The sequence below is a fragment of the Prionailurus bengalensis genome, chromosome D2, assembly GCF_016509475.1.
Source record: "Prionailurus bengalensis isolate Pbe53 chromosome D2, Fcat_Pben_1.1_paternal_pri, whole genome shotgun sequence".
In the NCBI taxonomy this organism is placed as follows: Eukaryota; Metazoa; Chordata; class Mammalia; order Carnivora; family Felidae; genus Prionailurus; species Prionailurus bengalensis.
In genome coordinates this window covers 75351937-75374403 of record NC_057351.1, presented here as the reverse complement: position 1 = coordinate 75374403, position 22467 = coordinate 75351937, and the positions used below count along the sequence as shown (strand labels likewise).

At 52.8% G+C, this 22467-nt stretch overlaps 1 protein-coding gene across 1 annotated transcript in view; it reads right to left on the bottom strand.

Annotated features, from left to right (window-relative positions):
• Positions 1-22467, bottom strand: part of GRK5 (G protein-coupled receptor kinase 5) — a 217969-nt gene that overhangs the window by 33220 nt on the left and 162282 nt on the right. The gene's annotated exons all lie outside the window — the stretch shown is intronic.

Here is a 22467-nt window from a genome sequence, read left to right as displayed (position 1 = left end):
GGGAAGATTATCAGGAATAAGAGTGTCTCCCCAAGAGAATCAGTGAAACCTCTGGCTCCGGCATGTGGCCCAGATGTGACACCTGGTGGAGGATGTGCAATAAACATCACCGCCGTCATTTCCTTCTCCTTCCAGGTGAAGCTGTGTGTGGCCTCAGCGTTTCAGCTTGAAAGGACAGTTCTGAGAGTTTCTGCACCCAAGAGCAGCGGTCAGCTCTGGGAAGGTGCTGGGACCACCAGAAGGCGGCCTCACCTTCCCTCTTCCCGCGACCATTCACCCTCCATCAGCTGTTCGTGCACCAGCTGGGCCACAAGCTGGGTTTTTAACAAATGGCAGGGATATTTGAGAAAATTGCCAGGAGCGGGCTCAGACAGAGGGGAAGTAAATACACCTTTCTCCCCCAAAGATGCTGAAATTGGAAAGGCCTGCTTTCTCCTTTCAGCTACTGAAATGCGACTATGGAGCTGATTTCCCTGCTAAGCCCACTGGGCAGTGTCTGTGTGTGTGTGTGGGGGGGGTCCATGTGAGGGGCGCTGGCAGTAAGGGGTCCTGATGAACGAAATCAGTGGCTCATTTTCTATTCATCAAGCCTCTGAAAGCCCACATTCCTGAGTTCCTTCCTTCTTTCTTCTCTCCTAGGTCCTGCCCCCTCTGGAGGAGGGCCCCTATGTGGGGGAGCCTTAGATGTTGGGGGGGGGCTGGCCGCAGTGACGGCAAATGCCGTGGGCGCACCCAATTACACCACACAGCAGGCTTGTTTGCCATCACCAGTCCTGGGAGGTTGTGGTTCTCTCCCACCTTGCCTCCCCTTCTGTCCCTGGCCATACCTCCCTCCCTAGCTAAAAATATTGATAAGTGGAACTGCAGAAAAGCAGCCTGTAGCGTATTGGCTTCTGATGCTCGTTTTGCAGAAATGATGCTCGATGTTGCAGAAGGAGCCCAAGACAGAGAAATGGGAGCCCCACACACCGGTCCACCCTCTGCCATTGGCCATTTTGTGCCTCTGTCTCCTCCTCTGTTACAGGAAAGGGCTGCTGCAGAGATGCTCTGTGGGTCTTTCAAGATTCAGGAATTGATAGTTGTGGAGGGGGGGCGGGCAGGGCTGCATCTAAGACTTGGGGAACTTTCTTGGGAATTCTGGCAGCTGAATCTCTTGGGGATCAGTAACTCCGGGCTACTTCAGAGCAATCGGATCCTAAAACAATACCCAGAGGCCACAGGCAAATTTGCTTCAAGAGAGCTGATGGCTGGGCAGCCTTGGTTTGAAGGGCCCGGTGCAGGGCTGGTGTCCCTACTACATCACGTGAAACAAGGTGTTGTGCCAGGATGCGACTCGAATCTGGGAGGACTCAGAGATGCTGGGCGGGACGGTCATGGGGGGGAACCACCATTTCCTGGACCTCAGAAGAGGCACCTGAGTTGCCCACCTGCATGCAGTCCGCTCTGCCCGTCTTGTCACCCGACTCCGCCCAGGGAGGATCCACCCTCACCAGCAGTGGCTGAAGCTGGTGTCGGGCACATTATGAGGGTGTTAACAGGTGAAGCCAGGGTAGCCCTCAACTATAAATCACTTTTTCTCCAGTAAAGACAGAAAACACAGAAATCAGGCAATACCCTAATGGGGAAGTTCTCTCTGGGCATCTGTGGTGATGTATAAAAGGGGCTGATTGAACTCAATGGCTCTCAAACTTTTTTTTTTTTCTTTTTTACTAGCAAACGTATTTTTTCCTCTTCCACATGAAATTTATCTACAGATCCAGTATTTAAAATCAGTGGAGGGGGCGCCTGGGTGGCGCAGTCGGTTAAGCGTCCAACTTCAGCCAGGTCATGATCTCGCGGTCTGTGAGTTCGAGCCCCGCGTGGGGCTCTGGGCTGATGGCTCAGAGCCTGGAGCCTGTTTCCGATTCTGTGTCTCCCTCTCTCTCTGCCCCTCCCCCATTCATGCTCTGTCTCTCTCTGTCCCAAAAAATAAATAAATGTTGAAAAAAAAAATTAAAATCAGTGGAAATAACTTAATGGGTAGCCCTGGTTTGCCTCCACTGAAAGCCAACTCTGGTCGGGCACTGTGAGAAATACCTTATATGCATTATTTCATCTAATCTCTGTTAAGACTCTGTGAGGTAAATACTATTATAATGCTCATCTCACAGATGAGCAAGCTGAGGTTCAGAAAGGTTAAGTCACTTGCCCAAGGTCACCCAGCCAATAAGTGGCAGACAGGCGATCTGAACACAGGTTGGGTGGGTGGGTCTAGAGCGAGTGTGGTTGAAGGTGGGGGCATGTCTGGGCCCCCTGTGCTCCTCCCACTCACTCCCCCATCTCCCAGGAGTCCCTTAGCCCTCAGGATGAGCAGGGCACTGTGCAGCCCTCCAGCAGAGGCAGGAAAAACTGAAATGGAGGATGATACAGCTCAGGGCAACGAGCTCCTGGGCTCAGAGAAGGAGATCATTAAGGGGCGAGGTCATCTAGGAAAGGCTTCATGGAAGACAGGGTCAGAGACCAAGCAGAGTTTGGGCTCAGACCTCCCACTCCTCATGGATCTTTCCACATGCCTGGATGACCGCACTCTGCTTCCTTCCTAAGAAGATGGGAGGGGCCGTGCAGGGTCTAGAGGTGACCCAGCTGTGTGTGTGAGGTCACACTACTCTCTCTCTCTCTCTCTCTGGGGACGCTGCCCATGGCCAAAGCCCCAATAGGAGTTAATTTGTAGGTTTAACGACCATGGGTTTAAACTCAGTCTCTGGCTCAACATGAAGAGATTAAGTGATTCCCACCAACCCTCCTTTCAAGTGACTCCAGGGACTAACGCCTCTGCCAGTAAGGGAATCAGAAGCTGTTGGCCAGTTTAAGCTGGGAGCCGAAACCCAAACCCACCAGGAGAATGACACCTAGGGGACATTTCAGTGGGACATTTGCAACCTGCATCAGTAGAATCGGAGGGTATCGGTCCTTCCCCTCCAGGTCAGAGAAGTCAGTTTCCAAGGGAGACACATTAGGAAGGCTCTCCCCAGTCCACAGGCAAGGTCTAACACACCCCATAAGACAAAGTGCCCCCAGGCACCCAGAGCAACCACAGCCCAATCCGCCCCCTGTGGCTTGAAGACAGAATTCCACAGTTTCAGATCTCATTCCAGGAAGCTAATCCTTTCTGGTCCCAGGAGGCTTTGAGGGGGGCCGGGGAAGGGAGGGGTGAATCCTTCAAGGCCAGGTTGGCTCTGGACAGGAATGTCACCCTCACCGTAAGAAGGCTCAGGGATGCAGGGGGACTACGGCTAGCAGTGTGGCCCTTTCTGCAGGAACTGTCCCTCTGGGATGAAGCAGAGGTCAGGGCAGGGAGAAGGGTGGGAGCCATCCTCCTCCATATCAAAGGTGTCCCCCTAATTTCTAATCAAACAGAAAAGGCCCTATGGTCCTTAGATATTTGCAGGGCTGAAAGTGGCCAGGAGAGCAGGTCTAATGGAGGTCTCTGCTAAAAGGTCCCCTGGGGCCAGTAGTACTTTGAAGTGATGCTTTATTTCTTTGGTCACCAGATGGTCTCCTCAAGTAGCTCCAGCCAGCAAGCCTTGATTTGTAACACAGCAGTGTGAATCTAGGCATCAAGTTTCCTGCGAAAGGTGTGGAATTAGCTCTTGGTGGTACACCTTCCGAGGACAGGAAGAAGGAATTAGGGACAGGGTTTCTCTGCTGGAGGCCCTGTCGTGAATGCCTGGCCTCCTGATGGTCTTGGGCACTGAAGCTAACCAGCTGGCCAACCGCCATGTGATCGTATGCCCAGCCCTGCCAGAAAGCCCACTCTGATGACAGTCAGGATGACCCCCAGCTGCTCTTAAGGAGTGTTCCATGGCCAACTCCTAGGAGAGCTTAAAACAGCAAGACATGCCTTGGGGACATGGCTATGCTTGCCAGGGGCTGCTCTCCATCCCCCCACCCCCCGCCCCCCACCCCACAACTGACAAGAAAGAACTCAGCTTCCTTGAGGAACTGTAAGCTGCACGGGGCACCTGTCCTGCCCCTGAAATCACAACCGGAGCAACAGAATCTGTACTGTGCTCCCCTCTTTGGCTAAGGCTCCTCCCCACTGTTTTCCCCCAAGGCTGCTGGCGAAGAGAGGGGGCATTAAACCTTGGGTGTGCTTTATTCACCCTCCGTGACTCTGTGCCTCTGGATAAGAGCCCCCCTCGCCCCCAGGGGAAAGAACCTGCTCCACCTCCTTTGGAGTGAGAAATTGACCTTGAATCTATCTCCGGTAACAGAGGAACTTGGGCCCCTCTTGGCTGGGGACTGGCTGCCAGCACCGCAGCTGGCGGGACAGACTCGGCACGTGTGTGCTGGGCGGTAACTGCCCCTCCAAATCCCTCAGAATATCTGCTCCTTCTTACCTCCTGCCCTGGTGGCCCAGACTCACTCTCTGCCGTTCCTGATGCTTACGCCACGGGTTCTGGGGATACGGGCAGCTCCTGCCGTCCGTGCTAACCAGAACCCACCTTCTCAGGCAGCAAGAGGTGGAGGCCACGTGGGTGTTTCTCTGGGCACCACAGCAGAGCGAGCAGAGCCCCTCCTGCCGCTTTGAACACGGGGAGGGAAGACCCTTGAAGGGGGTGAATGGGGCCAGTGGGCTTCGCACCATCACTGTCCCGTGGGTCCCTCTCCTCCCCTTTGTTCCCACCCTGGCTGAGTGCTCTGTGCCGTCACGCTGCCTCTACTGCTGCCCGTGACCCTAAATTCTGACAGGTGGCCCAAGCTAGACTCCTCTTACCCTCTGCTCCTTCCAGAGTAGCCTCTGCAACACTGAGGCACAGTATTGACGACCAGTAACGAATCAATGCCCCGGAGGCCTCAGGATTTCTAAAGAGAAGGTTGTAAGGGGAAGGAGGGAGGGGGTGGGGGTGGGGGTGGGAGAGCTGAGGACTTGGCCTGAAGCTGCATTTGTAGACCCCACTCCCCACCTTCGCTCCACACTTGGTTTGGGTGACTTCCGGCTAACAAAATACCCGCGGGAAGTCTAGAACTACCCCAGGGCCACTGGGCGCTGCGATTGCTCAGGGGTCCACCCTCCCAGGTCATAACTGCAGCTTCCTAAGGGCCTTCTGTGCGACACCCGAGGCAGGACAATCCGGGCATTTCAGGGACTGAGGCAGGGCTAGAGAGGGACAGATGGTGGTGGGGAACGCAGGGGCCTGGCCTCGGCAGGAAGCCACCCCAGGGTGCTTTACTCAGTACAAGGTGCAGGAAGCAGCCGCTGATCACCCACCGCACCCAAGGCTCTGCCTCTTGGGGGGCGCCAACACCCATCTCAGTGACTTCACAGAGAGCTGCTGAAGTCTCAGGGCAGCCCAACCCCAGCTCTGCTTCCACAGCCCAGGTCCTTCAGCCTCCGCCCGCCCAGGAGTCTGCCCACACGGTGGCGCCACGGAGCCCCTCCTGCGCGCTTCCCTGCGCCCTCACCCCGCGGGGGGCCCAGCCTCCCCGGCCTCCGAAGAGGGAGGCCAGATGGCACACCTGAAATAATTACCCAGTGATTCATCTCAGACCTGAGGCGTGCAGCCCTTGCCGGAACGGTTGAGGGGGACAATGAGAAATCGGCCCGGGAGGGAGCCCCGGGGAGGGAAGGCGAGAGCTGGACCTTGAGGGAGAGGCCGGATTTACGCAGGTGGAGGAGGCTGGCACGGCACGGACAAGGGCCAGGAGGCCGCAGAAAGCAGGGAGGGGGTGCGCCGGGTGAGGAGAACTCATCTAGAAGATGTTAAAAAAGCAGGAAGAGCCGACGCTGACGGCACACTGCCGTCTCCGCGAGGCTGTTTCTCGCGGACTGCTGAATCGTTAGCCCGAGGGTGGCACCCTGAGGGCCCTGCCGTCGGCTGCCCCAGCGGCTGCACCTGCTCCCCCTGGGCACTGCTGTCTCCCTCTGCATCGTGACAACTGGCAACACGAAGGGATGTCATTTCCCGCATGAGTGAGGAACTCCGCGTGTCTGAAAACCTTGTTCCTGAAGCATCCCCCCAGCTTCAAAGTCTCTTGTGTAAAGACGTGAGAAAGGGGATCAGTTGTATGTGGCTGGTGTCTCTGGAGGCAGCCAGGGATGGAGGCATGGTTGGGCTGTGAAAAGCCCTTCAGAACTACCTCCCCTACCTCCTTAGTAGTTGTCAATAATCCTGAAGTGCCCCTGGGGTCACCCTCAGAGCCTTCTGGAAACACATGCCCTGCACTGTTCACAGATTCAGGACCCAAGGTGGAACAGGAGGAAGTGATCACAGAAGGCTTTCCTGGAAAGACCTGTCAGAGTCTAGCTGGTTCAAGCCTCTCATAGCATAGATGTGTTAACAAGACAAGGGCCCAAGAAGGAAGGAGACCCCTCCAAGGTCATACTGTGGCCCATGGTACAGCCAGCAGTAACACCTGGAGGTCCTCTATGGCAGATCTGAGCGGACTGAGTGGATCTGAGCTGCACTGGCTCTAAACCAGGGGTCCTGAGCCAGCTCTAGGGGAAGGGCATAGCTTTGGTCTCGTTGGACCCACTGAGATCCAGCTTGTCCCTCACCTCACAGAGGGGACATGCACATACAGCAATGCCAGCCCTGGTATCTCTCTCACCCACCCCTCCTCTCCATCCCCCACCTCACTGCCCTGCATTCAAGAATTCTCTTCTCGCACCTGCTACCGCTTGCTCCAGCATTGACACAATGGCCCCCAAGGGAGTTTTTCCATACCACACAGGAGAGATGGTCTCCACTCCACAGGACAGAGCCCACTGCCTTCTTGGTCCTGAACCCAAACGCCCTTCTTGACCTGCTTCCCCTTCCTGCCTTTGGCTCATGGATGCTCACCCCATATGCATCGCTTCCTGGGCAAGCTCTAGCTTTCTAACTGCTGGACCTTTGCTCATTCCCTTGGAAGAAGCCTTTCCTGTCCCATCAGGACATGTCCAAATTCCACCCAGTCTTCAGGACCCACTTCCAATACAACCTCATCCAAGTTGATTTTCTGAGCAGGAGAGATCTTCCACCCAATCCCAGCTCCCAGTAAGAAGTGTCACCATCATCACCACTGCTATTTCCCGAGCACCTACTATATGTTAAGTCCTAGAAGCTTTACATGGGGTTATCGTTCTAAATTCCCTCAAGGTAGGTTTTAATTATTACAATCTCCATTTTACAGATGCATAAATAGGCTCAGAGAAGTTAAATAACTCGTCCAAAGTCACACAGCTAGCATGGGAGCAAAGACAGGATTCAAAGCCAGGTAATCTGGTCAAAGAGCCTTATTCCTAAACACCACCATGTCCTCCAAGAATGCCATTGTGAGAAGGATGTGACTTTGGTCTTAGAGGTCCATGGGGGCTAGATAATGAGATAAAATGAACTCTGCATGTTTGGGTAAACACTATTTATACAGTGTTGTACGTACCACACAGACACGTGCTCGTGTGTGTGTGTGTGCACGCGCGTGCGCATGCACACACACACACACACACACACACACACAGGCTAATAGCCAACATATGCTTCGCTTCAACATATGAAAACATCCCACCGAGGAGCTCCGTGCTCATTAGCAGTGGTTGCATCAGTGAACAAAAGGTCAGCCCAGGAGACTGTCCGCTCTATCTCCAGACGCAAGCACTTAGGGCTTAATGATGTGTATATTTTCATATGTGGGCAGCTGACATTCCCCATGTAAACTATTTGCAATTTCCCAGTGTGGACAGGCTCCGCTTTCAGGAAAAGCTGAGTGGGAAAGGGCATCTGGAGGGCCCCCTGCCTTCCAGAAAGGGCTGCTTAGAGGTTTGCCTGTCTGGCCCATTCCAGGGTGCAGACAGCTGTTTCTTGGGGGGTGACCCCCATTTCCCATTTCTCCTCCAGGAAGGGAACAGGGGAAGGGTGCGCCCACGGCCGTACCCTGGCCACCCCTTGACCTTCCCGAGGGGATCTGCGTCAGCCTCGGGAAGCCCTGCGCACGGAGCTGCCAGGGCCTGGCTGTGGGCGGGGGTAGGGGTAGGAGCCAGGCCTCCAGCAGGGCCAGGGCCAGAGGAGGTGTGGGCGCCTGCCAGGGAAGCCGGCCTGATAGGTATGGCCCCTCGGTGTGAGTTTTCCCACAGATTTATACTTCTGTTGCTCCCCAGAACAATGCCATTTGGTGGGGCTTGTTGTTCTGGGGTTGTAGACATGGAAACCGAGCCACAGACAGCTCTTGGAAGGGCAGGGAAGTTGGTCATTCCTGTCTTACCAGAATCAGAATACTAGATGGGCATCTAGTACCCCCTACATGCTCCTAGACGGAACAGTTGGCAAAAGGTGGGCCTGAGACTCAAATCCAGGCCTGGCTGCCTCCAAAACCTGTTTATCTCTCTGCTCTGCTCTGCTGAAATGAACTGATGATGGCACACAATAGTACTCAATGTATCTGCTGAATAAACGTGTGTGTGTACATTCACATTTATAGCAGGGAAGAGGGAAGCAGAGAGCAACCCTGTCTTGTCTATCAGAAGTACCCTCATGAGGGGCGCCTGGGTGGCTCAGTCGGTTAAGCATCAGACTTCGGACTCAGGTCATGTTCTCACGGCTCGTGACTTCAAGCCCCTGTGCTGATAGCTCAGAGCCTGGAGCCTGCTTCGGATTCTGTGCCTCCCTCTCTCTCTACTCCTCCCCTGCTCGTGCTCTGTCTCTTTCTCTCTCTCAAAGGTAAATAAACATTAAAAAAATTTCTTTTGTAATTAAAAAAAAGAAAAGAAGAAGTAGTAATACCCTTATGAGGTCATCTGGTCTACCCTGCCTTTGTGACAACCAGGCCGGAGTTCTTCGAGATGTTCTTAGTTACAACTGGTTGGGAGCGCCCGCCTCGGGCAGAAACTGTGGGCTGGAGGCTTGGGGGAGAACCTGGAGCTGCTCTCGGGGGCAGATCCCGGTGCCCGGGTCCCTCGGCCCAAGCACAGCTGTGTCTCCCTCCGGTTTCATTTCATCATATCCCCACCCTCCCCATAAATTCCTCTTTTGTTTGAGCAACTGGGAGTTAGGCATCTGCCGCTTGCTGCCAATAACCCGGACGAGTTCACGACGCATAAAATGAGGCGGTAGGGCAGGGAGGACCCCCCAAACAAGACCCGAGCCACCAGACCTTTCCTCTCTCCTTGCGTTTCCTTCCCCGCCACCTCTCAAGTCGGCTGCTTCTAAGCTCTGCGAACTCAGCCCAGCCCCCCTGACTCTAGGGATGGGGACCAGGACTGGCAGGAGGCGGGTGGGGCAGGGCTCCTTTTAACCCCAAATCCTGGCTTGAAATGAAACCTGCTTGTACCATCTCGACCAAGAAGACAAAGGAGGGAGTTTCCTGAACGGCAGCCTTGGACAGAGAGTTTCCTCACTCGAGGGTGGATGTGAGGTCTGGCTGGCAGGAAGAAAAAGCACCACTATTCCACCTTTTTAATCAAAACCTTCAGTGCCATGTGCAAAAGCCACTGTCGAGCAGTTCCTCCCTCTGACCACGGCCGGGAAGCAGACACAATCCGCGAGCCCCAAATGAGAATAGAACCGAAGGACAAAGTCAGGGTTTTGTTCTCTTGGCCACCGGGGGGAAGAAATAAATCAGCCCAGACAAAGGCTCGTGAGCAAAGCGCCGTGGGGCTGTGGCTCCCTCCACTCAAGGCTTGATGTCTGGACCCTCCAGCTCTCAGCTGAACCGTCCCCAACGCCTCCCCGAGGGTCCACGTGGTCAGCCTGATTGGTGGGCTTTAAGGCCTGAGCACCGTGCCAGATGTAGCCCCACTGGGCAGAGACACAGGCTGGACAGGCAGCCGGTGGCCAGAGGTCCCGGGGGTAGAAGCCAAAAAACGACAAGTCCCATTGTGCCCCTTTTGAGTTCTAAGGGAGCTCACCGCTTCCCCTCAGGGTGGGCACAGTCTCCAGTCAGAAGCGATTCCCTGAAGCAGAGAAAGCTTAAGCTGTGGAGCCCTTTGCTTGCTGTCCTGGGAGCCACCGAGAGCTCTAGGTGGGAGGGAAGCGTTTCTGCACAGGCACTGAGATACTCACTTCACTCACTTCGGGTCAACTGAGATCTCGGATAAAAAGGGCCCGAGTCTCCGAGGCTCCAGTCATTTGTTGTGATTTCTTTTCTCATTCTCAGGAAATGCTTTTGCACCTCATCTTCTCTTCCTTTTTGGAATGAGGACCGTCTCCAGGTTAATTCAGCTTCAGTCCCCACAACACCTGGATCTTCCCTTGTCTCCAATGGACAGCACTTTGTCTCCCAGGGGCCTTCCCTGGAGACACACCCAGGAGTCCACCTTCTGTCTGGTACCAAGTCTTCAGGAGACCGATCTTCACCTTTGTCTTTCCACGGTGAACAGCCAAAGACCCAGAGTCTGAGGAGCTCACGGGGCTCCCTGGAGCTTCTCGTGGAAAGGGGAGAAGGTTCAGAAGGCAATACCCTGACATTGTTGAGAAGTAGCCTGGCATCCCCTGTAAGGCCCACGATCCCATTATGATGCAGATACACGGGACCACCCTCGCCATCTCCTTCATTCTTTGAGTGACAGTCTCTTTATTTATTTATTTAAAACATTTTTTTTAGTATTTTTATTTATTTTTGAGACAGAGAGAGGCAGAGCATGAGCAGGGGACGGGCAGAGAGAGGGGGAGACCCAGAATACGAAGCAGGCTCCAGGCTCCAAGCTGTCGGCACAGAGCCCGACACGGGGCTCGAACTCACAGAGTGTGAGTGTGACCTGAGCTGAAGTCAGACACTCAACCGACTGAGCCACCCAGGCGCCCCCGAGGAACAGTCTCTTGTACCACTTTGGGGGTGAGTCTGGAGAGAGCTGGTTACCCCACCGGGCCAGGAGGACACTGCAAGGGATGGGAGCTGTCTTTGGAAGCAGAGCTGAGGAGGTGCTTGGGAACAGTCAGAAGCAAGGAGCTCCCCACCTCTCCTGCTGGAGTCTGAGCTGAATTAGTCCGTCAGCCACATAGGTTCCCTGAGTGTCCGTTCTGAGCTCAGGTCATGAGTTGCACCCCAAGGACCTCATAGACCAACTTACTCGGCCAATGGCAGGAAGCAGTTCAAGACTGCTGGGGGCTAAGGATGGCTAAGAGACTAAGAGTGTGGTGCAGCCTCTCAGCCCCCAGGAGAAGAGCTCAGAGAGGCAGTATCATCAGGATACAAGTGGCTTCAAGGCTGATCACCGGTGAGGTCTGACTAAGGCCCCGAGGATGCAGGGGGCTTGGTTAAGCAATGAGGAGGAGGACCTTTCCTGCTTTTAGGTCCTGGCATTTGCACACTGAAGTATTGTGAGAAGCCCAGCGCTCTAGAAGAATCCATTCTTGGGCGCCTGGGTGGCCCAGTCAGTTAAGCATCTGACTCTTGATTTCGGCTCAGGTCATGATCTCATGGTTTGTGTGATCGAGCTCTGCATCAGGCTCTGCACTGAGAGCATGAAGCCTGCTTAGAATTCTCTTTCCCCCTCTCTCTCTCTGCCCCTCCCCATCTCGGGCTCGCATGTGCTCTCTCTCTCTCTCTCTCTCTCTCGAAAATAAAAAAAGCTTAAAAACAAAATCAATTCTTGTCCTGTGGCAAACATTTCTGGACAAATTTAAGATGGCAGTATTGTCTTTGAGGACCCCAAACAGCAGACTCACAGAGGTCACCAACTGAGTGAAGGGCTGTGAGGCCCGGAAGTGCTCTGAGCAAGCCTGCTGCCTCTGAATGGGGCTTCCCACCCTTTCGGACAGTGGCCCTGCTGACCTGGACGCCCCAAGTCACAAGGTGTCACGTCTCCTGGGTCAGCAAAGTGGAGAAACATAGCCCTTGAGAAACGGCCACAACCCTTCAAAAATGGAAACGCAGATTGGGGCTTAAAGGGGCTTGACCTGTATTTCCTTTGCTGTTCAAGTGGCTTTGCAGAAATCAGGAGGAAGGATTTTTAGGGGTCACGGAGAGAGAGAGAGACAGGACATTTTTAAACATCGGCAGAATTTAGCCAGGGGCCCCGAGAGCTGGGCAATTTTAATGAGAAAGAGGAAAATACATGAGTGACCCTGACCCAGGCCTTGACTCTTTACGTCAAAAGCAAGAGGCGATAATTAACAGAATGAAACGTGTCTGGACGTGGAGTGAGGGGCCAGCCGGGCTCTGTCAATTTGATAATCCCCGGCCATGACCTGTGGGCGCAAAGCATTGGATGGGGGAGGATGTGCTGTTTACCCGCAGGCTGCACACACTGGCTGTCGGGACCCAGAGAAGCGTGACTTTTCCTGGCGAGTTGTTTGAATCCAGCCCCCTGTCCTCTGGGTCAGTGCAGCCACATGCAGGTAACTCATGAGTGGTGCTCTGGTCCGAAGGGGCTGGAGTGCAGGACGCTCAGGGCAGGGAGTGTCCCTCATTCCTTGTGCGTGAGAGGCGCGGGCACAGCAAGCCAACTTTCCATCTTCCAAAACACCCTCCCGTTCCCCGGCTTCCAAACCGGCTTCAGTCTGAAATTGTGTTGGAAATATCTTGGCCTTGGAAGGTATTTCTCCAGTGAAGATTTCATTCCGTGGGGCTTGGGAGTGAAGGAGGGGCAGGAATTTCCAAAGATCCAGGGAATTTAACCGAAACCCCCCACCCCCTACCCCCCATGATGTCATTTCTCTGCCCAAGGCCCAGGGACGGGGAGGGGACCATCAGGCTACACAGTCAGCGGAGAACAGGCAGCACAGAGCCCAGCATCGCTGCCCACCCAGGGCAGATCTGGGGAGGTGGGGGAGGGGGGGTGTCCTCAGGAACCCTAAGGCCGACTGCTCTGTCTCCAGCCACTCTAAAGACAGGAATGCTGGGCAGGAAATACTATACACACACGCAGGAATGGGGATCGGAGGCGGAGCTGGCTCCATCGGCATCAAAGGAGCATCCAATTTTCTGACCTGGAGGGTCACGAGAAAGGAAAGGGACCCAGACGGGCATGCTGTGAGGAGCCCGGGCTGGCACGTTTGCCTCCAGGATGTCAGAAGGAGCTGAAAAGAAGTCAGGCTGCGGGCAAAGAGAATTTGTTTTCCAGGAAAGGTTAGGGGAGAAAGATGTCTCTTTGAAGGACAAATGCACAGTCGTTAAAAGTGCTGTGCGGGGAGACTGGGACAAGAGACAGTGCTAATGACCCGGGGCAGAGTGAAAGCCAAGCCTCAGGTTCAGGGCCAGCGGCTGGATAAGGGCCAGGAAAGAGCAGCTAGCACGTAGAGCCTACAGATGGCAGCACCCTGGTATTCCCAGACCTGCTCATTCCTGTAGCACCTGGGACACTGATTTGGGGCGAAGTCTGTCTCTGGTTAACTTTTTTTTTTTTAAACCTTTATTTATTTTTGAGACAGAGAGAGACAGAGCATGAACAGGGGAGGGGCAGAGAGAGAGGGAGACACAGAATCTGAAACAGGCTCCAGGCTCTGAGCTGTCAGCACAGAGCCCGACGCGGGGCTCAAACTCACGGACCGCGAGATTGTGACCTGAGCCGAAGTCGGACGCTTCACCGACCGAGCCACCCAGGCGCCCCTATCTCTGGTTAACTTTTGAGAAGACAGCACCGTGGAGGAGAAAGGTCACAGGCTCTGAATCAGATAGACTGGGCTTATATCTCAGCTTCACTTTTTTTGTTGTTGATCTTTTTCTTTTATTATAAAATATATGTAACATAAAAATGGCCATTTCCACCATTTTTAAAGAGTACAGCTCAGTGGTGATAATTGTATTTATAATGACAACTATCACCTGCCATCTTTTTCCAAAATTTTCTCATCACCCCGTTATGCAGTAACACCCTATCTCTCCCTCGCATGGGCCCCCGGTAAATTCTAATCTATTTCTGTCTCGACAGATCTGCCTATATTGACATTTCACATAAGTGCGATTATACAATGTGTGGCCTTTTATGTCTGGCTTCCTTCACTTTGCATTATGTCTTCAAGGTTCACCCATGTGGTAGCCTATGTCAGGACTTTGTTCCTATTTATGGCTGAATAATACTCCACTGGGTGGACAGACCACGTTCTGTTTATCCATTCATCTGTTGACGGGCACTGGGTCCTTTCCACCTTCTGGAGAACTGAATAGCGATGCTATATATATATATGTATATATATATACATATCTGCATACAGATACCTGTTGGAGTCCCTGTGTTCAACTCTCCCAGCCTGCCCTCTCAATAGCGAGAGACCTCTGCCCAACACAGAAGGGTCAAGTGTATCCAGGCTGCGGGACTGCCATGAAGATGGGACAAGAGAGAGGTACAGAGCATATAGCATACAGTCGGTACTAAATTAACCTTACTTGTTCACATAGCCCCCCCCACCCCTGTCTTAGAATCCACTCTTAGAAAAGAGTTAACGATTCCCCCTTCAAGTGTCTCCATTTAAAAACACGGATGATTACATGGTGGAACTTCCGGCGCCAGCAGCTTCTCTGCTTGGCTTGGATGCAGCAAAGGTCTCAGTATTTAGACACAGAAGATTAAGAGCCTCGGGGGAATTCAGGCCCAGCTGCAGGCCAACGACAGTAGGAACTGGAAAATGAAGTCAGTTCCTTCTGGTGTCTTCTCACCAAGCTTCCAGCGTAGGGTTGGGGAAAGCCTGGCAAGGAACATTCCAGTCTCCTCTTCCGAGCCATGTGACACTTATAGGGGAAGGGTGCAGCCCCTCTTTGGGCCTCAGTCCCCTCACGTAGGGAATGAGAAGTTGGGCTTAGTTCTGGTCTTAAAGCTGGGTTCCACTAAGCCAGTAGTGTTCTTTATTTTCTTTTAAGTTTACTCATTTTGAGAGAGAGAGAGAGAGAGAGAGAGAGCGAGCATGAGTGGGGGAGGAGCAGAGACAGAGGGAGAGAGAGAATCCCAAGCAGGTTCCATGCTGTTAGTGCAGAGCCCAACGCAGGGCTCGATCCCATGAACCATGAGACCGTGACCTGAGCTGAAGTCAAGAGTCGGACACTCAACCACTGAGCCACCCAGGTGCCCCCCGACCCCAAAGCGTTCTTTAAAAGATAGGGGATGGGGATGGAGGCAAAAGGGAGTCCAGCCCCCAGGCCACTCAACTGCAGCTGGTCTGTGTCTTTACATACTAGGAATCTTTAGCTAAAGCTATTTGCAAGGCCATGGATTAGGTGGCCTCTGAGATTCCCCTGGGTGCCATGGCCCACCCCGGGAGGTATCCTCTGTCCCCTCAGTGTAAACTAGAGGAATGATCCTGCAGGATGGGCTCTCAGCTCCTCTCCCAACGTACCAGCATTTCTGAGGCTCAGGCCTCCATTCGAGAAGGCGGCTTAAGCAGCAGGGGCCCTTCACCGGGAGTGGTGCTGTGCTGGGCACTGGGGTGAACTTCAAATGAGCCCTCATAGGCCCTGCTGTTCTCCAAACAGCACCCTAGCTCTCTGGTGAGTGCTTCTGGGTCATTAACAAACCTTCAATCAAGAAGAGACTTAAGCAGAGCCCAAGAGCCAGATTAGGTCATCGTAAGAGAGCAGGATGGGTAGGGTCGAGAGCACAGACTCTGAAGTCTCAGCTTCCCCCATCCCCGAGACCTTCAGAGGGTTACTCAACCTCTCTGTGTCTTCATCTCTTCACCTTTGAAATGGAGACAGTAATCCATGGGGGTAGATGTGAGGATTAAGTGAGTTCTTTAAAGCCCTTGGACTCCTGTCTGGCACAGAGTGAGAGCCGTCCCTAGATCTGCAGGGATGTGGAGTAGGATGGCCAACCTCCTCACTCTACCGATGGAAACTGAGGCCCAGGGAGAGGAGGCATCTGGCTGTGAGGGGAGTGAGAAGAGGGCAGAATTTGGAGCACAGGCCCGGGTTCAATTCCCTACCCTGCTCAAGCTTGGTGTTCTTGGGCAATTACTCAACCCCTCTGAGCTCTCATTTCTCCTCCTTTCAGCTGGCTGTTATGAGGACTGAGTACAACAGGGACACGGAGTTCCAGGCATGCAGTAGTTGCTCAGTACATGCTAGCTCCCTTCTGTCTTGCCCCTGATAGCTAGTAAGCACAAATGTGCCTTTATTCGTTTTGAATTCCGCTCTCTGCTGTTCCCAAAACTGGAAGAGGAAGAGACCCAGCCTCCACTTCCCCACTGCTGCTTGAGAAAACTCCAGAAGTTGCTCTCTTGAGTTTCCTTTTCAGTCCTCTTCGGAGTCTTTTTGCAGTGCTGTGGCAAAAAGCAGGAAAAGCCAGGGTGCATGGCCCAGCTGCCCCTCCAGCCCAGCCAGCTGCTCAGCCGCATCCTGCTCAGGAGGGGCTCAAGCGAAGGCGGACTCCGAGCTCCCTGGATTCATTGACAACAGGATAGAGATGCTGTTCCAGGTGCTGGGAGACAGATGAGGGCCAAGCAATCTAGCAGAGATGAAATGCTGGGTCCGGGGCTAGTGTCTGGAAGCCCAAACCCATGAAGGATGGGGCAGGCACATGGAAGGGAGGGATTTGCCCAAGTCCCCCCATATCCCATGCCCTGGGTTACCTGGTGACCAAGGCTTGGTTAGATGGTTAGGCAGACTCCAAGCCAGCTCCCCCCGCAGACCACAGACTACAGGAAGGGAGATGGGGAATGAGCCTGTCTCCTAGTCCAGTGCTCCTTGCTCTAGATCATGCTGTCCCTAACAACAGGCCAGCATTTATAAAACGCATCACAGCTGGGAAACAGACAGTTAGCCAGCCCAGCATTTTCTGAAGATGATGAGATGGTCTTAGGAGGTGCAGGGACACAATACTCTGAATCGCTCTCGGTGAAAAAGGTATTCCCTTTTCAATTCTCCTTTGAGCTTCCTGTCATCAAGAAGAAAGTCTCGGTGTGATGCCACCATCTTGCTAACACCTCTCCCATACTCACTAATCTCCCTTCCAAACAAAGAGGCTCAGAGCCTTAGGCAGGCACAAGAGGATGCAGCTAGGATTTAATGCCACTTTCCCAGTTGTCTTTCTGTATGACAAACAAATACTGGTTTTCCAGGCATGTTCCTGAACACAAGTTTCTTCTGAAACTTTATTTTTTAAAAGATTTTATTTTTAAGTAATCTCTACACCCAATGTGGGGCCCGAACTTACAACCTCAAGATCAAGAGTTGCATCCTCCACCGATTGACCCAGTCAGGTGCCCCGAAGCTCATTTATTTTAAATTAAACAGAAAGACATGAGTTAACTTAAAAGAAAAAAAAAAAACTATAAACAATTGTAAGGTTGGTATGCAGATTCAGCAAAATCTGTGAAGGTACAGCAACAATGAAGGATGGGGGGCGCCTGGGTGGCTCAGTCAGTTAAGTGTCCAACTTTAGCTCAGGTCATGATCTCACGGTTCATGAGTTCAAGCTCCACATCAGGCTCTGTGCTGACAGCTCAGAGTCTGGAGTCTGCTTCAGATTCTATGTCTCCCTCTCTCTCTCTGACCCTCCCTTGCTCTCTCTCTCTCTCTCTCTCTCAAAAAATAAATAATAAGTGTGCCTGGGTGGTTCAGTGAGCTAAGCGCCGGACTTGGGCTCAGGTCATGACCTCACAGTTTGTGGGTTTGAGTCCCACATCAGGCTCTGTGCGACAGCTCAGAGCCTTGGAGCCTGCTTCAGATTCTGTGTCTCCTTCTCTCTCTGCCCCTCCCCTGCTCATGTTCTGTCTCTGTCTCTCTCTCTCAAAAATAAACATTAAAAATTTTAAAAATAAATAAATAAATAAATGAATAATAAACATTAACAAAATTTTTTTAGGAAAGGAATGAAGGATGGCCATGATACTCAGATGGGGAGACTGAGGCTCCAAGGATGTAGAGCTGGAAGGGGCAGAACTGGGGCTCTGTGTGCTCTTCAGGGCAAGGACTGAAGCCACCGACTGCCCTCCTCAAGGCCGAGGAACTGTCCCCACCAAGAAGCTAGCCAGCCTGGGCTAGCTGACTTCTAATCTGCTTCCCGGGTCGGGAAGGGGGAGGCGCCAGTGAAATGAGCAGGGGACAAGGGGCCAGAGAAGGAGGAACTCGGAATAATTATTATTTCCTTTCATTCAAGCTCTTTACTTTTTAAAAGGTGGATGTTTTCCGGAGAGCCACACCAGCACTAGGAATAGATTTCTTTTGTGCAAAAACTCAGGCTGATGGGTAACTTCCCTTAACGAGAACAAACTTCCCTGCTTTACCCTATCATTGTTTATAGAAGCAAAGAGGCATGTGTCTGTGTGGGGCCCAGAGAACAATATCCTGCCGGCAGACCTCCAGCAAGAAGTGCCCTCTAGAAGCTGCCCGCCCTGGGCGTTCCCAGCATCCCACAGAGGCTGCCAAGCCGGCTCATGTCAGAAGGCTGACCCAACCTACCAGTGCACCTTGGTGTCCAGGCCCTTTCAGCAGAACCCACTACCAGGTCTGAGCTACCCCTTTTGCTACCTAGCAAACCCACATCAAAACCGGGTGCCATCTGCCAGGCCTCAGTGACTGGGCTGGCACAGCTCAAAGACGGAGGCCCAGCACAACTGCTTATGAGCCCAGTTAAAATGAATCATGGCGAGACGTCCTACAAACAACATGGCTGACGCAGGATACTCGGGGACTCGCCGGAAGCCCTGCCCCCACAATTCTAGACCAGCCTCTTCCTTTCCCCGACCTTGGCTGCCTGACCTGTAAAATGGGTACACTAATACCCAGCGTGGAGAGTTGCTATAGAAGGAGCCAAGAGCAGGTGTGTAATATGGCATTGCAGTGTTGGAGACAGACAGCCTAAGAAATATAGAGGGACTTTTTGAATATTCGTGAAGGACCGTGCCTGGCCCTGCTTTTCCCAACTGGCAATGGGGCTTTGGTTCTCCAGGGGAAGCCAGATTCATGGGCCTAACGTGCACTATGATTTATTTGTCCCCATATGCACCCTGCTCCCCCAAACCCTGAGGCCTTCTGACAAGGATAGATAAGACAAAGTGAAAGCAAGTCATTTAAAAACAAGTAACAAAACTGAATCTGAATTTTATCAAAATTAAAACCCGTTGTGCTTCAGAGGACACTATCACAAAAGTAAAAGGACCACTCACAGGATGGGAGAAAATATTTGCAAATCACATATCTGATAAACGACTCGTATGCAGAGCTACAAAGAAGCCTTAGGATTCAACTTTAAGAAGATCATCAACCTAATTTAAAGATGAACAAAGGGTCTGAATAGACAGTTCTCCCAAGAAGATCCACAAATGGCCGATAAGCACACGAAACAGCGTTCAGCATCGTCAGTCATCAGGAAAATGCAAGTCAAAACCACCACGAGATACCATTTCACACCCTCTAAGATGAATAAAATCAAAAAGAGGGAAAATGGCCAAGTGCTGGTGAGGATGCAGAGAAACGGGAACCCTCATGCACAGCCGGGGGGAAATGCAAAATGGCGCAGCCCCTTCCAGAGTATTCTCGACAGTTCCTCACATGACTAAACACCGAGTTACCCTGTGACCCGCTACTCCACTCCTAAGTATCTCTCCAAGGGGGATGAAAACACATGTCCAGGAAGAAACCTGTACACAAATGTTCACAGCAATGTTTTTCGTTATAGCCCCAAAGTGTAAACAAACCAAGTGTCCATCCATTGGTGACAAGATAAAAACAATGGGGTCTATCCATACAGTGGGATACTATCCAGGATGAAGGATGAAGGATGAAGTACTTAAATACGTTACAACATGGGTACACCCTGAAACATTATACTAAGTAGAAGAAGATACAAAAGGCCACGCGCTCTATGACTCCATTTATATGAAATGTCCAGAATAGGCAAGTCCACAGAGACAGGAAGTAGATTAGTTTTTGCCAGGGGCTGGGAGGAAAGGGAGACAGGGGGTGACTGCTAATGAGTAGAGTTTCTATTGGGGGTGATAAAATGTCCTGGATGCAAATAGTGGTGATAGTGGTACAACTCTGTGAATATTTTAAACCACTGAACTGCACACTTTAAAAGGATAACTTTTATGGTATGTGAATTATATCTCCATAAAGCCAATATTTTAAAGTCTGTAGTGATGGATGTTTTCGTGATCACATATTTTTATTTATTACTATAATTAAAACTACTTCCTGGTCCACCCCAGCTCAGAGCAAGCCTGCCCCTCCCCCCACCACTCTGAACACCTATATCACCTCTGGTCTGCAGGTACCTGGAAGATGAGCTGCCTGGATCTCTACAGAGCTCAGCACACACATCTGATCTGCCCTGGGGGCCAGCTTCTCCAAGCTGACATACCTTTGACTATTTCTAGGACATGCCATGTTCATGGCTGTCTCACCAGCATCAGAGACTAGCCTGCCACAGAGACAATGTTTTCAGTTTAGGGGTTTGGGGGGTGAGAAGGTAGGCAGAAAGACATATTCCGTATGCTCCCCCAAATCTTTCAACCTCCCTTGCTGGCCAGGGGAGCTTTAACAAGGCAGTTCATGCTTGAGCGCTTCCTTCACTCATCTCCTCCCCTTTGGCAGTGACCATGAGACAACACCTTCAAGATGGTGGGGCCACAAAAGCAGCCAGGACCCCTGGTCTTCACCCAGGAGAGCTGAAGACCCAATCACATTGTGCCTAAGAAAGAAAGGATCTCTGTTGTGCGAAGGCCCTGAGATTTGGGGGTTGTTTCTTGTAGCAGCTAGTATTAATCATCCTGACGAACGTATCGCCTTCTAACGAGCCTGGCCTCTCTGGCCAGCCTCTGTGGCCAGGGGCCCTCCAGACCCCTCCTTGGCCTCGCTCAACCCCACAGCTGGAGTTCACGTCTGAGTGATTTCCTCACTCAACAGCCTCGTACTGAAAGCACAGAGAGGAGGGGGAAAGTCAGACGCTAGCCCCCACTGAGCGAGTGTCTAACATGGACCAGCCCCTGGGCTGTGTAGTTGCTGGCATTTGGGACCCTCGCCACCACCCCACCCACTTGACAGCTGGAAGGCTAGTAACTGTCCCAAGGCCACGCAGCTGAAAGAGGCCAAGTCTGCCCTCCGACCCAGGTCGACCTGGTTCCAGAAGGTTTCTTGCAGCTCTCTGCCGCCTTTGTGTTAGAGCCCCGCTTTCGGTGCACTCCAAAGCCCACCCAGGGCTGGTGTCTCCAACAGCCCCCAGGGCAAAGCTGGCCATGTCTGGCCAACCGATGTAAGATCTGGGCAGTATCCAAGGAGTGGGCTTGCCTCTCAGGAAGGAAGCCTTCAAGCCAGGGTTTGAAGGGCGTCATCGCACAGGGAGTGAGAATTCAGCTCCAGGCATAAATTCTGACTTAGAACGAGGGGGATTTTCCAGCCAGACTCCTAGCAAACACACCATGTCAGACGCCGGGGAACAAAAACCAGCCAAGTGGCAGCTCCCCAAGAAAAGACACAAGGGACACGAGGTGAGGGGCTCGCGGAAGGAAGCTTCCCAGGGCCCTCTCGCTGTCTCATTCAAAGCAGCTCACAATGATTGCAAGCCGTGAGTCCAGCACTGGCAGGTGCAGGGGACACCCACAAAGAACAGATGCCACCATCTCTGCCCATGTCCCATGTCCTCTGTCTTTCCTGGGGGCGCTGCACCCACTCAGTGACTCAAGATGAAAACCAGGAGTCACCTGGGTCTCCTGCCCTTCCCCTTCACACCCCACACACACCTGGCCGCCCCCAAGAACTCCTTCCTGCTAACATTTCCCAAGACCCTCGTGCTGTCATGTCCCAGCATGGGTCACAGTCATTCCCGTGGCACCTGCATCAGCTCCCTAGTCTTCTGCCTCCAGTCCCCCCACCAATCCCCTGCTCTCCATGTGGTCAGAGGAAACAGCCTCAACCGCAAACAGCTCCCACTGCCTCCAGGATGGTGTCAACCTCCTCAGCATGGTTTGCCAGGCCCTGCCGCCCAGGGCATCCCCATCCCCCTACCTTGTACTCCCGCTACACCCTTGCCCACGTCTATACCAGGGTTTCTCAACCTCGACGCCGCTGACATTTGGGGTCAGAAAATACTTTGTTATGGGGCTGTCCCGTGCATCGTAGGACGCTCAACAAGACCCCTGGCCCCTACCTGTTAGATGCCGGTAGCACCTCCCCCCAGTTGTGCCAATCAAAAATATCTCCAGTCTCTGCCAACTGTCCCCTGGGGGGCAAAACGTTCCCAGGTGATGCTCTATACCTTTCCCCATGAAACGCCCTTCTTTCCTTTCATTCATAGCTGGTCTCTTCCTCCTCATCACCTTAAAATTTGATTCAGCTGCCTCACCTCCCAGAAGCCTCCCTGGCTTGTCCAGGGTGGTCTAGGGGCAGCTTCTCAGGATCCTCCTCCCCTCTTCCCTTTTCCCTTTGCACAGTTCCGCTATTGTTCCCGTCACATTGCCGCTGACGGACCTGTTGATGTGTGTCACCCTCTGCAGGGCGGGCTCCTCAGAACCCCTGCACCGGGGCACGGAAGCACCGACCTCATGTACTTGCATGAGTACACAGCGCAGCGTGCTTGGTGACCGCCCAAGTAGGTGTGATGGCATCTGACCAGTGGCAAGGGGCTGTGTGCAGCCAAGG